Source organism: Castor canadensis, chromosome 12 (genome assembly GCF_047511655.1).
Source record: "Castor canadensis chromosome 12, mCasCan1.hap1v2, whole genome shotgun sequence".
NCBI classification, from domain to species: Eukaryota; Metazoa; Chordata; class Mammalia; order Rodentia; family Castoridae; genus Castor; species Castor canadensis.
Window position 1 is genome coordinate 110,481,365 of NC_133397.1, and position 12,221 is coordinate 110,493,585.

The 12,221-nt window shown below is 41.4% G+C and overlaps 1 protein-coding gene and 1 pseudogene across 3 annotated transcripts in view; both read right to left on the bottom strand.

The window, feature by feature from the left end:
* The window catches only part of LOC109702713 (leucine-rich repeats and immunoglobulin-like domains protein 2), a 176,055-nt gene that overhangs the window by 92,640 nt on the left and 71,194 nt on the right, over positions 1-12,221 (bottom strand). For all 3 annotated transcript variants that reach the window (XR_012439927.1, XR_012439924.1, XR_012439922.1), the window contains exon 3: positions 4,889-5,002. The gene's annotated coding sequence lies outside the window, so the exon portion shown is untranslated. The remainder of the gene's footprint in view (positions 1-4,888; positions 5,003-12,221) is intronic.
* LOC109702712 (neuferricin pseudogene) lies at positions 6,382-6,892 on the bottom strand (annotated as a pseudogene).

Genomic DNA, 12,221 nt, shown 5'->3' on the forward strand with positions numbered 1-12,221 from the left:
TCCTCTGTTTATACACCCAAGGACAGCAACAGAAAACTTGCTGTGCTCTGCATGTTGACATGTTCCCAAATTCATCCCTTTGAACTTGTTCTGCAATGTGACAGTATTAAGAGTCTTCCCTTCCTTCCTTCCTTCCTTCCTCTTTTCCTCCCTTTCTTTTCTTTCCTTTTCCTTTTTCTTTTTCTTTCTCCTTTTTTTAAATTGTGATGTGGGAATCAAATCCAGTATCTCATGCATGCTAAACAAGGCCCCTACCACTGAGGTACATTGCAATTTCAAGGTGGGGCCTTTGGGAGGTGATTAGATTATAAGGGAAGAGCTCTTATAAACGGGGCTCAAGGAAGGGTGTTTGTCCTTTGCACTACGTGAAGACAGCTAAGAAAAAAAAAAAAAGAGTGCCATCTTGGAGCAGGTTGCCATCCTAGCTACTCAGGAGGCAGAGATCAGGAGGATCATGGTTTGAATCAGCCCTGGGGAAATAGTTCTTGAGACCCTATCTCAAAAATACCTAACTCAAGCCAAAAAGGAATTCTCCTATTTTTTTTAACTCAAATTTCTCCAAATGGCATGGCTTTTAAGCAGACAAATACCCTGTGAGATATCCTGAGGTCAGGTCCACTGTTAAATACTGGGAAATATTAAATAGAAATTACAGGTCATTGTTTTGGATTAGCCTCCTCCACCAGGTCCCAACAGACCAGGCTAAAAATGAAAACGGAGTCACTCATGCTACAGTTGTGAAACTAAGCAGTTTCTTTGACCTTCTGGAAACCTGCATTAAACAGCCAGATGAATTTCCCAAACAGGGCTGGTGAGTAGCTCAAGTGGTAAGAGCACCTGCCTAGCAAGCATGAGACCCTGAGTTCAAACCCCATTGTCCCATAAAAACCAGAAAGTTTCCCAAACAGGCCAGGTTCAATAGACATGATAATGAAGTTCCTCTACCTTAGTCCTTACAGACTAAAAAAGCAACCTCAAATAAACTGATGTTAACCAATTACTTATTTTTCTATTGTTCTATCCATCTTATAAGGCAAATAACTTTCAATTCTCAAATCTGTTTTTTGTTCTTCTGTTTCTTTTATCAACCCTTCTGTCTATAAAACCAATCTGTTAAGCTCAGCCCACTAGAACTTACTCTGTTTTATTGAATGAAGTGTTGCCTAGCTTTAGGATGAAAATTTGTACAGGTGGCTCCACCCCTGTAATCTTAGCTACTTGGGAGACAGATCTGGAGAATGACAGTTAGAGGCCAACCCACAGAAAAAGTTCATGAGATCCCATCTCAAACAATGGCTGGGCATAGCTACACACACAAGGAAGTGTAAATAGGATTGTGGTCTAGGCCAGCCTGGACATTCATAACCAGTGCTAAAAGCGCTGGCGGAATGGCTCAAGTCTGCCTAGCAAGCATGAAGCTCTGAGTTCAAACTCTAATACCTTCTCTCCCCATGCCCCTGAAAAAAGAATTGGCCAGAAAAAGCACCTTAAACACAGCCAAGGACTGTTATGCAGAGTAAAGTTCCTGCCTCCTCCATCACTGGAGAAAATCTTGTGATTGGTCTTTTCTCTCTGGCAGAGAGGAAAAGACCCTGACAAATGAAACTGCCTTTTTTAGATGTAAGTTTCTTTACTCCTGGTGTCCACAGTTTCTCACAATAATCAGCTGAAATAATCAATATGCCAAAAAGACAGGTTTTGGGGAGGCATATTCTGGTCTCCTACAGTCATATTTTGGGGTGGTATCTTAAATCCCAATACCCTCAAGGAATTCATATTCTAATTTGAGAGAAAGTAACAAGTAAGTACATAGTAAGAGCAAATGTACTCCATGTAGCAAAAGCATAGAGTTAGCAGAAAACCCTAAAGAACTCAGCAGAATGGGAAGGCATCCTGAAAGATGAGATTGAGTCAAGATTTGGAGGGTGAACATGAGTTAGCCAAGGGCACAAAAGAGAAAGGGCTTGAGAGGGAGTCTTCTGAGTCTTGGGGTGCTTCACAAGGAGAAGCACCTGCTCCAAGTGATCCTGATCATGGAGCCATGCCAATGTCAACGGTTGGATGTCAGCAGCAGACAATGGCACCGGTGATGGCCACAGTTGGAGAGCTGCCATAGCTAAAGGAATTTTGGCTGAAAACTCTTGGGAGAACATTGGAATTGGAAGTTGTTTTCTCTTTTGAACTCATCAAGTGGTAGCTACTGTGGAGGCAAAATGACTCTACTTTAAAGAAATAAGAAAATAGTCTGTTGTGAGCTAAAAATGAGTGACTACAGCACAGGAACGCTGACTGATTCACGTTATCCTGGATGGCACATTCCACCATGGAAGAGGTTACATCGACTTTTTTTTGCAGGGAGGGGGGAAGAAGGGCAGTACTGGAGCTTGAACTCAGGGCCTCATGCTTGCTAAGCAGACACTCTACCACTTGAGCCACACCTCCAGCCCTACACCAACTTTTAGTCACAAAACAAAAGAAAGTCATAAATCAATTTTTAGTTGGCAGGCATTAGAGTAGGGGTAGGTGGGCCATAAAGCCAGGAAATCTCTTCTATAGGCTTCAGATGTTATTTTATAGCATCGGGTCTGCTAAGCTCAGTGATTCATTCCTAGAAGTTTACCTATTAGGAGAATCTTAGGCCAGATATAAAAGTACAAATGACAAGGAAATTGGCTATTAAAGGCCTAAAACAGCCCAGCTAATTTTGGCTCTGGTCCTCCAACCTTCCATTTCTCCATAAGCGTGATGTTCTAGTCAGTCAAGGTCAAGTAGTCTGCAAGATCTTTAATTCTTCAGAGAACTTCAGTTCACAGTGCTGAGATTATAGTCCTCCATGATCATATGGGTGCTGAATTTCAGCTGAGGATGGTTATTTTACAATTTTGTCCTTTAATTTTGGTGGTTTGAAAATTTTGTGCAAATTTCAATAATGTCCATATTGCTAGTTCTACTTTGTTTCCTTCTTTACCTTCCTCTCCTCTGTAGGTGGTCTTTCAGTTCCTCATTCCCTAACACTTCTCCATGGCCTTCTTTCACTTCTTCACCTAGCATGATTGTCATCAGTCTTCTTGCTGAAATTCATTAACCAGAGAAGTCTAAACTGATATTGTAGGAAGAAAAACAAGTCTATCAACACCTGGACAGACTTTTATCATGCAGCATTGTCTTCTATTTTGTCTCCTACAGAATAATTTACAATCTACTGCAGGGTCTGCAGGTCCAGCCGGCTTCGCCCCAGACCACTGTACGTTCTCCAAGCCCACTGGCCACCCCTAAAATTCATCTACAATTACCCTGACATTCCCCACTCCTCCCCTTCCCACAGACAAGGGGTAGTATATAAACTTCTAGTAGCTAGTGGGTAACCACACTCCTGTGAGTCTCCTTGTGTATTTCTCCTGTTTACTCTGTCTTTGTCTCAAACCTTCAGAAGGTGGAATGAAAATTTCCCTTTGCCCCTCCACTATAAACGTTATCTATGCTCTGTCCATCTTTTTTTTTATCACACCTGTCCCCACCCCATATTCCAGACACACTTCTTGACTCCAAGAGTATGTGCAGGACACACTTCAGACCCCCAGGGATGAATGAAAGAGGCATGAGCCACACAGCCAGTGATAATTAGGCTAGCACCTGGACACCCACATGGGTGCCCCCATGGGGGGTGGGGAGGTTGGAAGGGGCAGATGAGTATAAAGACTACATATAACCAGGGGTGGAGAAGGGAAGGGTAGGGCTGATGCAAACAATTCCAGGAAAGCCCAGTGTTCTTTCCAACTCAGAAACAAAGGCAACAGACAGGACAGAGATTTAAGGCGAGGGAGATAGGACAGGGCCAAACAGCAACTCTCTTAAGAGAATTTCTGCTTTTCACCTTTATGGTGCTCTTTCTCAGGTCCTTCTATTCTATAGTTTGCAACCTGTTTTGAACTGTTTTAATTTATCTCTCTCCGATTTTTTTTCATGGCCCTGGGGTTCAGGGACTCATGCTTGTCAGACAGGTGCTCTTAGTGCTTGAGCCACGATGCCCACCCTTTTTCTTGTGATTTTTTTTTTCTGATATAAGGTCTTGAGAACTATTTGGCTAGGGCTAGCTTCATACCCCAATCTTCCTGATCTCTGCCTCCAGAGTAGCCCAGATTACAGGTGTGAACAACTGGTGCCTGGCTACTCTCTCTGATTCTTGCCAGTCTGTCTATCTCTTCTATGTTACATAGTTACATTACAGTCCTGCCAAATTTACATGGATTAATAAAGGCCTCTTTTATCATTTAGTCCAATGTCTATTTGTTTATTTATTTGTGGGACTGGGGTTTGAATTCAGGGCTTCATGCTTGCAAAGCAGGCATTCTACTGCTTAAGCCACACCTCCAGTTCATTTTGCATTGGTTATTTTGGAGATGGGTCTCTCAACCTATTTGTTTGGTCTGGCCTTGATTCCTGATCCTTCCAATATCAGTCTCCCAAGTAAAGGTATAAACTACCAGCACCCAGCTTCCAATGTCTTTTTAAATTCTTTATCTTTTTTTATTGCTGTTAGTCTTTGATTACTTTGTGTTTCATTTGTCTTTAAATTTTTTGGCATAGCTCAAGTGGTTGACCACCTGCTTAGCAAGCATGAGGCCTCTCAGTACTGTCAAAACCAATTATTCTTACAGCATCATACCATAATGTGAAAGACCAAGTTTCATAAGTTTGATAAAACAACGCTTACCTTACCACAAACTCAGATTTCAACTTAAAAACACCAGTTGCAATCTACCAAATTGATGACACAAATTACTAACAGATCATAAACTCACATTTTTAAACTGATTTTATGGATGAACAAACTGAAGCAAAGGAAAAGCCCAGAGTAATGGCCAGAGTCAAGACCTAGTACACTTACCTTTTCCCTCCCAGGGCTACACCAGACTCAGAACCAGGGTCTCACTCAGGCTGACCTTAAATTCTGCATCCTCTTGCCTTGGCCTCTGACTGCTGGGATTACAGGCCTCTTCAACTGCTGGGCAGAACAAGGGTTTTGATTGGAATGGGAAATATTAAAAAATATACTCTTTGGTACATAAACACCTTGCCTGTTTTTGTGTGGACTCTACCATTCTTGGGAGACTGAAAAGTCAACATGTATTTGTTTTGTCTCAAAATATAGAAACTTCTGTCTACAGATGTCCCCTGCTTGCTATACATCAGATCTTGCTAGTTTCTATGGATAATATACAAAAAGAATGTCTTGAACACTATGTTCTGCAATGGGAACAATAGAGTGTTTGGAAAGATCTCCTCAAAATACTGACATTTCAACTGAAATTCAAAGGATAAGGAGGATTTGGCAATGAAAAAGTTAAAGGGAAGAGAATTCCAGATGGAGGCAATAACATGTTCTCACAATCCCACAATAAATTCACATAGGATTACAGTGTTTAATTGTGTAACTGGAAAAGTTGTACAAGAAAGAACCACACGTGCGCGCGCGCACACACACACACACACACACACAAGTTTATTTGGGAATTTGGAAGCTGGGCCATATTCCTAACATTTAAGGACAGGGCACACAATTCTCTTTTAAGGTAGGTACTCTTTCCTGACTCAAATAGTAGCAGGCTGGCCTTGAACTGAAAATTTTCCCGTCTCAGCCCTCCCAGAGCTGATCACAGGTGTTCACCTGGTTTAATTATTATTCCTTTATTTGTTGGTACAAAATTGTAATTCCAGCTACATGGGAGGCATAGGTAGGAGGACTGTGGTTCAAGGACAGCAACATAAGGCAAGACCCTATCTGAAAAATAACCTAAAGCCAAAAGGGCTTGGGAGCATGGCTCGAGGGGTAGAGCACCTGCCTAGCAATTGATAGGCCCAGTGTTAAAACCTCAGTACTGAAACAAATAAAAAGCCCTGCCCAATGTCTGCCTGTCTCTGCTGACAGCCACAGTCCCTTTCTGTCTGGATGTCCATGGGGCTGGTTATGGGCAGAGCCCCCACTGACAGCTGACCCAGGTACCATGGGAGTCCCTGGGAAGAAAGCTGCGGGAGCTCAAAGACTTTTTTCTTGTTTGTCCTGTTAGTCCTGAGTTGGTCACACTTGTGCCCATAGTATCTGAAGGAAGTTCTCTGAAGGAAGATGGCATGCAGACCTAGGGGGAAGTGTCAAGACCTAGGGGGATGTGTCAAAAGAGGCTGACCAGTTCCAGGCAGTCTTCCAGGCTTTTGCCTCAGTCACCATATGGTAAGCCCATTAGAGGCACATTTGCAAAGTGTAGGTGGGGCCCTGCTGGACTCTCTTGTTAATGCTGGGAGCCATCCTAGGGTACATGACTGGCAAGGGCTACTAGAGTCCTAGATGGGGTTTTCTGTGTTCATCCACACACAGGCACCAACTTAGAGTGGGAAGAAGCACCTGATGGCCAGGGATGGGCAACCTGTGTTCCTCCAAGTTGGATTCTTCCAGATCCCGAGGATTTCTGTGTGTTGGGCTGTCTGGCTGGTCACTGTGGGGGGGACCAGTTGTTCTCACACACACACACGAAGCAGGGCTCCTTCAACCCTGGCTTATAGAGCTTCCTGGGGACACCAATCCAGTCACTGTTCAGACCCCCACTCTTTGGGGAACACCAGAACTGGCTGCCCTTATTGGCACTTCACTCAGCATTGCATGGAGGGAACTTCTGCTTGTCTTTCTGTTCCTGTTTATTTGCCTCCAAGCCTTGGTCATCATAGCTTCTTACCTGGGTCAATTCCAGGGTGGGCAGCCTGTCCTCTCCATAGAACCTTCCAATCACCCTTCCAACAAATATATAATTCTTCTCATAGAAAGAAAGCCAATTTTGAAGTGTCAGCATCTCAGAGAAGGACAGATCAGTTACATCAACCACAAGGCCTGCTTCAGAGTAGTCTTTTGTCACAAATGCTCTGCATGCATCTTGGCCATGGCATCACCCACGCAACTCTCACACACTCAAAATCTTTGGAGAAAAGCTCATTCCTTGAATCCAACCCTTTTTCATACATTTTCAGCATAGCTGAGAATGTGGAAAGATGCTGAAAAAGTAGAGCAGCAGTGAGCAATCTCTGCTTACAGGTTCCAGTTTAATTATTGAACATTTTCTGTATTGCTCATTTGCATTTTTTAACACCTAAACCTTTCTTTTGCCCATTTTAACTGTTTTTGTGTTTTTGTTTTGTATTTTGGGGTGCTGGAAATCAAATACAGGGCCTTGTGCATGCTACAGAAGCACTATACCTCTGAGTTATACTCTCGGCCCTTGGTGTTTTGATACAGGGCCTTGCTGTGTGGCCCAGGATGGCCTGGAACTCACAATCCTACCTCAGCCTTCCAAGTGGACAGATTACAGATGTGCACAACCACACTTAGCCTAATGTCTTTTCATTTTCTATTGTTCTCTGGCTTGTCCATGAATCATTTTATTTTATTTTGCTTTTCAAATCTAAAACAAACCTGTAGAGGGCTGGGGATGTAGCTTAGTAGTAGAATGCTTGCCTAGCATGTGTAAGGCCCTGGATTTGATCCCAGGTACTGTACAAAAGAAAAAAAGAAAAACAAAACAAAAAAAACCTCACAATATGCTGGCCATGTATAGAACACCAGTGCTCATCTTCATATAACTTCTTCCTTTAGCTGTTTCTGAGTCTTTATTCTTTCCCCAAGAGTAATAATCTCTGTCTCTCTTTTCTTCTTCTTTGTAATGCTACTGAGGATTGAACTCAGGGCCTTGTGCTTGGTAGGCAAGTGCTCCGGCACTTGAGTTCTACACCCAGCTCTATTATTACACTTTTAACTGTTCTTTAGGTTTTTCTCTTATACTTATACTTTCTGTTATACTTATTTTTTTAATTTAAAAAGTATGTATTTATGTCTTTAGAGACAGAGTCTTGCTATGCATCCTATGCTGGCCTTGAACACTCAATCTTCCTGCCTTAGCCTCCCAAGTGCTGGAATAACAAGCTTGTGCCACCATGTCCAGCAATGTAAGAATTTCTGATAACCTTTTAAATTCTGAAATGAGCATTGTCATTACAGATTTTACAGAAATTATTTCAAGGTACTTTCTGGGGGATCTATTTCTTACTAGCATTTTAATATTTAAATATGTTGCCATGCTATTGACATTAATCTAATGACCCAAAGAGCAATCAACTTAGGTTGTTTTTTGGTGGTACTGGGGTTTGAACTCAGGGTTTCACACTTGGGAAGCTACTAGAGCCTCACCTTCAGCCCAACAGCAATAGATCTAAGCCATTAAACTGATATGTGAGAGATGGGGGCCTGGCTGCAGTGGTAAAATGCCAGTCTAGCAAGGACAAGGTCCTGAGTTCAAATCATGGCATTGCAAAAAGAAAAAAAAAGACCCAAACCCCCAAAACCAACCAACAAACCAAAAAAGAAAAACAAAAAAACCCAAAACTGTTATGTGTGAAAAAAAAAATAGTGAATACAGTATGCTGTCAATATATACCAAAAAGAATATATCTGCCAGGATCATGCCTGTAATTTTAGCTACTTGGGAGGCTAAGATTGAGAGGATAGCAATTCAAGACCAGTCCAGGCAAATAGTTCTCAAGACCCCATCTCCAAAAATAACGAGAAAAATGAACTGTAGCAGTGGCTAAAGCTGTAGCAAGCATGAAGCCCTGCATTCAAATCCTAGTCTCTCTCTCCCTCTCTCACACACACGCAAAGACACACAAAAGAATATACATATATATATGCTTTTTGTAGATAGAACATCTTTAGAATAATGTAAAAGCAACCTAAAATTGTTAATGGCAACACTGGTTGATTCTGGAGACATGAAGTAAACTGGGGTGAAAGGGAATTTCCTCTTTATTGTATGTTCCTTTGTACATTTTGAATTTTATCCCACACATAGGAATTATTTTAAAAGAGAATTTCATTATACAAATCTTCCTAGTTGGTAGTCTGGTGCTAGCTGATATTTGAATACCCACATTGCACATTTGATGAACATGGAATGAATGAATACATTCTTGAATGAAATGAAGTGACTAAATAAGTATCTTAAACTTAAACAGTAATTATGAAAGTCCTGTGGAATCCATACTGTATAGGAGTAGTGTTACAATGAATGTACCAGTCCTAGCATGGTCATGCACACATATAGTCCCAGCTACTAAGGAGACCCAGGTGGGAGCATCCAGAGTTTGAAGCCAACCTGGGCAAAGGCAGTGAGACCCTATCTCAAAAACAACATACAAGCAAATAGGGCTGGGGGCATGGCTCAAGTGGTAGACTGTGTGCATGAGGCTCTGGGTTCAATCCCCAGTATGGGAACAACTTAAAAAAATGAATTTCTCAAAACAGTATGAAATGTTAAAGCTATAAATGGCCACTGTCTGTAAATACTTCAGAGGGAGTAGAAATGTGGTGTAGCTAAGCAAGAGCTTTGGTTGATAGAAGAGCATTTTTACAAAATTAGTTTGAGGTTAGTACTTTAAAAATTCCTCAGTAAACAAAGCCAGATTATCCTCTATCCATAAATCTGTGGAAGAACTGCTACTCATTTGCAACCCCTCTCCTCAGTCTAGAAGAATGAGTCAACTCCCCCTTTGTGTAAGACCGAGTGTCACTCTGCTGCCCAGGCTGGCCTCTTTCTTGTGTGCTCAGTGATTCTCCTGCCGCAGCCTCCTATGTAGCTGGGACTAAGGCTGGGGCCACAATGTCCAGCTAACTCTTATGAACGATTAAGTCATGTCCCTCATTTGGATAATGACTGTTTTGCCAACCTTCTTACTACTAATTAGGTAAAATTCATAATTGTATGATAATAAAATTTTTTTCCAGTGCTGGTAAAGTCAGGATCAGGAAAGCACTATACCTTATACCACAGAGCTATACCAGCAGCCCTAATTTTTTTTTTTTGGTCTGTATTAGGGTTTGAATTCAGGGCCTGAAATTTCTAGGTGGGCATTCTACCACCTGAGCCATGTCTCCAACCCTATTGCCTTATGTCTTAAGAAGAAGCTACTTGTATAATTCGATCAAGACTTAGAGAGAACCAGGGATCTAGAAAGTTGAGAGCTTCATGGAGTCAAAAGAAGCAAGGGAAAACACTGGAATCCTAGTCATTTTTTTTGTTGGGGAAGTGAAGATTGCATTGTGGAATTTATTGCTGCATAGATTCTTAAGAGTTTGCCAGAAAAATAAAGACAACCAGATAAAAGTGGTTTTACATTGAGCAAGTCCATGAAAAATGTTTGTAACAGTGCATGACACACAGGACACACGATGAAGTGCTAGCTGCCATGTACCGTCATTATTATACGGGCACCCAACACTTTGAAATAACAAATATTTATTAGTCATACACCTACATCAACAGAAATCAATTTTATGATACCAAAGATGAAGCAGGGCTGTGTGAAGAAATGTATATTGCTACATTTTGAGGGAGAGAAGATAGGAAGTGACATCATTAAAGAAAGTAATATTCAGTTTCTTTGTAACAATGTCCTTTGTAGTTCAACTGGAGCCCAGAATCAAAGATTCAGGAAAGTTCACAGCCCACTGTTTCCAAACAAGTTAAAAACACAAATCACTAATGTTTGACCTAGCAAACAGAAACAAATTACTCGGTAACTATTTATTGCTTTTCAACAATCCTGGTGTCATAAAATTTAATTGACCCAAATGCCACATTTATTTTGGATGCAAGAATCAAGTTTCCAAGGAAGTCAGACACTTGAGTAAGACAATTGCCATAGTATAACCACCTTTGTAATTTCTCCCAACCCCTCTAGAGGGCAGAATGCCAAGAGGCAGGCCAGGAAAATGACTGAGAAATCAGCTGCTGGTCAATTGTAAGCCCAGGACAGGCAAGTAGAAGCAGGAGGATCTCTAAGTCACGTATGAGGCCAGCCTGGGCTACATAGACAGACCCTGTCTCAAAACTCAAAACTAACCAAAAAAGCCTCCAACTGCCTAGAGTCCAAGTTTCATGGGAATGTCCTTAACTTTCACGTATGAGTGTTTCTACTTCTCAGTGCTTTTTTTTTTGGTGGACTGGGGTTTGAACTCAGGGCTTTGAATCTGCAAAGCAGCTGTTCTACTGCTGAGCCACACCATCAGTCTCTCAATGCCTTTTACAATTCTTATTTATTTACTTATTCGTTTTATAATTTTTATTAGAATATATTCATTATACAGATGGATTCACAGCGACAATTTTTATTTATTTACTATTTATTTTTGTTTTGAAGCACTGGGGATAATCCAGGATCTTACACATGCTAACCAAGTATTCTACCACACCCCCACTCTACCACTGAGCCACACCCCCACAACCTTCACTGCTTTTTAAAAACAAAGGGAGAGTGAGGTATGGTGGTTGGTATACATGAGGGAGGCTGAGGCAGGAGGATCACAAGTTTGAGGCCAGCTTTGTGTACACACAAGATCCTATCTTAAAGACAATCAACAGACAGTAACAAAAAGGAGATGTGGGTCTTCTAGAGGAGGTAGGGCAGGATAAGGAACTGAATTTGCAAACCAACATTTTTCCAAAAGTAATCATGCACCCTGGGAAGGAAATACAAAATGAAACATATTATAAATAATTTGGATTTGGAGGTGACCTTCCTAAGCAATTTATTAGAGGGGAAAATGATTATGTAGAAAAAATTCAGGGAAATACAAAACTATAAAGCCTTATTAACTCACATTAATTAGTAAGAAAGCTAAACTGAAAGGAGGTTCAAACTGTGTAACAGAATTGCTACAAGCACTCCCTTATTAGTGTTCTTGCCTCTCTTCCATGCTGTTACATACATGGCTTGCCAGGTAGAATGAAGAAACAACTCCTTATCCTCTTTTCTGTGAACAAAAGGCCTTGCACATACTAGGCAAGTTCTCTCTCCATCACTGAGTTACATCCCCAGCCTAGGAAAAAGTGGTGTCTACAAAGCAGCAGCAGCATGTAGAAAGGCTGGGAACTCAGTGTTGTGAACAGGAAACAGCCCACATTTTCTTGTTTATCATTCCTCTAATCCCCATCCTTTCCTAGGACATCAAGACTTTGAACAAAATAAATGAATAAAAATAGCCTGCACTCAGGCAGCAGAGGTGTAAAGATAGAGTTTAAGGTTACTTTGGGCCACAGAGTGAGTTCCAGGCCAGACTCAGCTACATATGGAAGGAGGAAAAAAAAGAAACCCTAGCACAAGCTGTGAGTTAAGTGTTAATT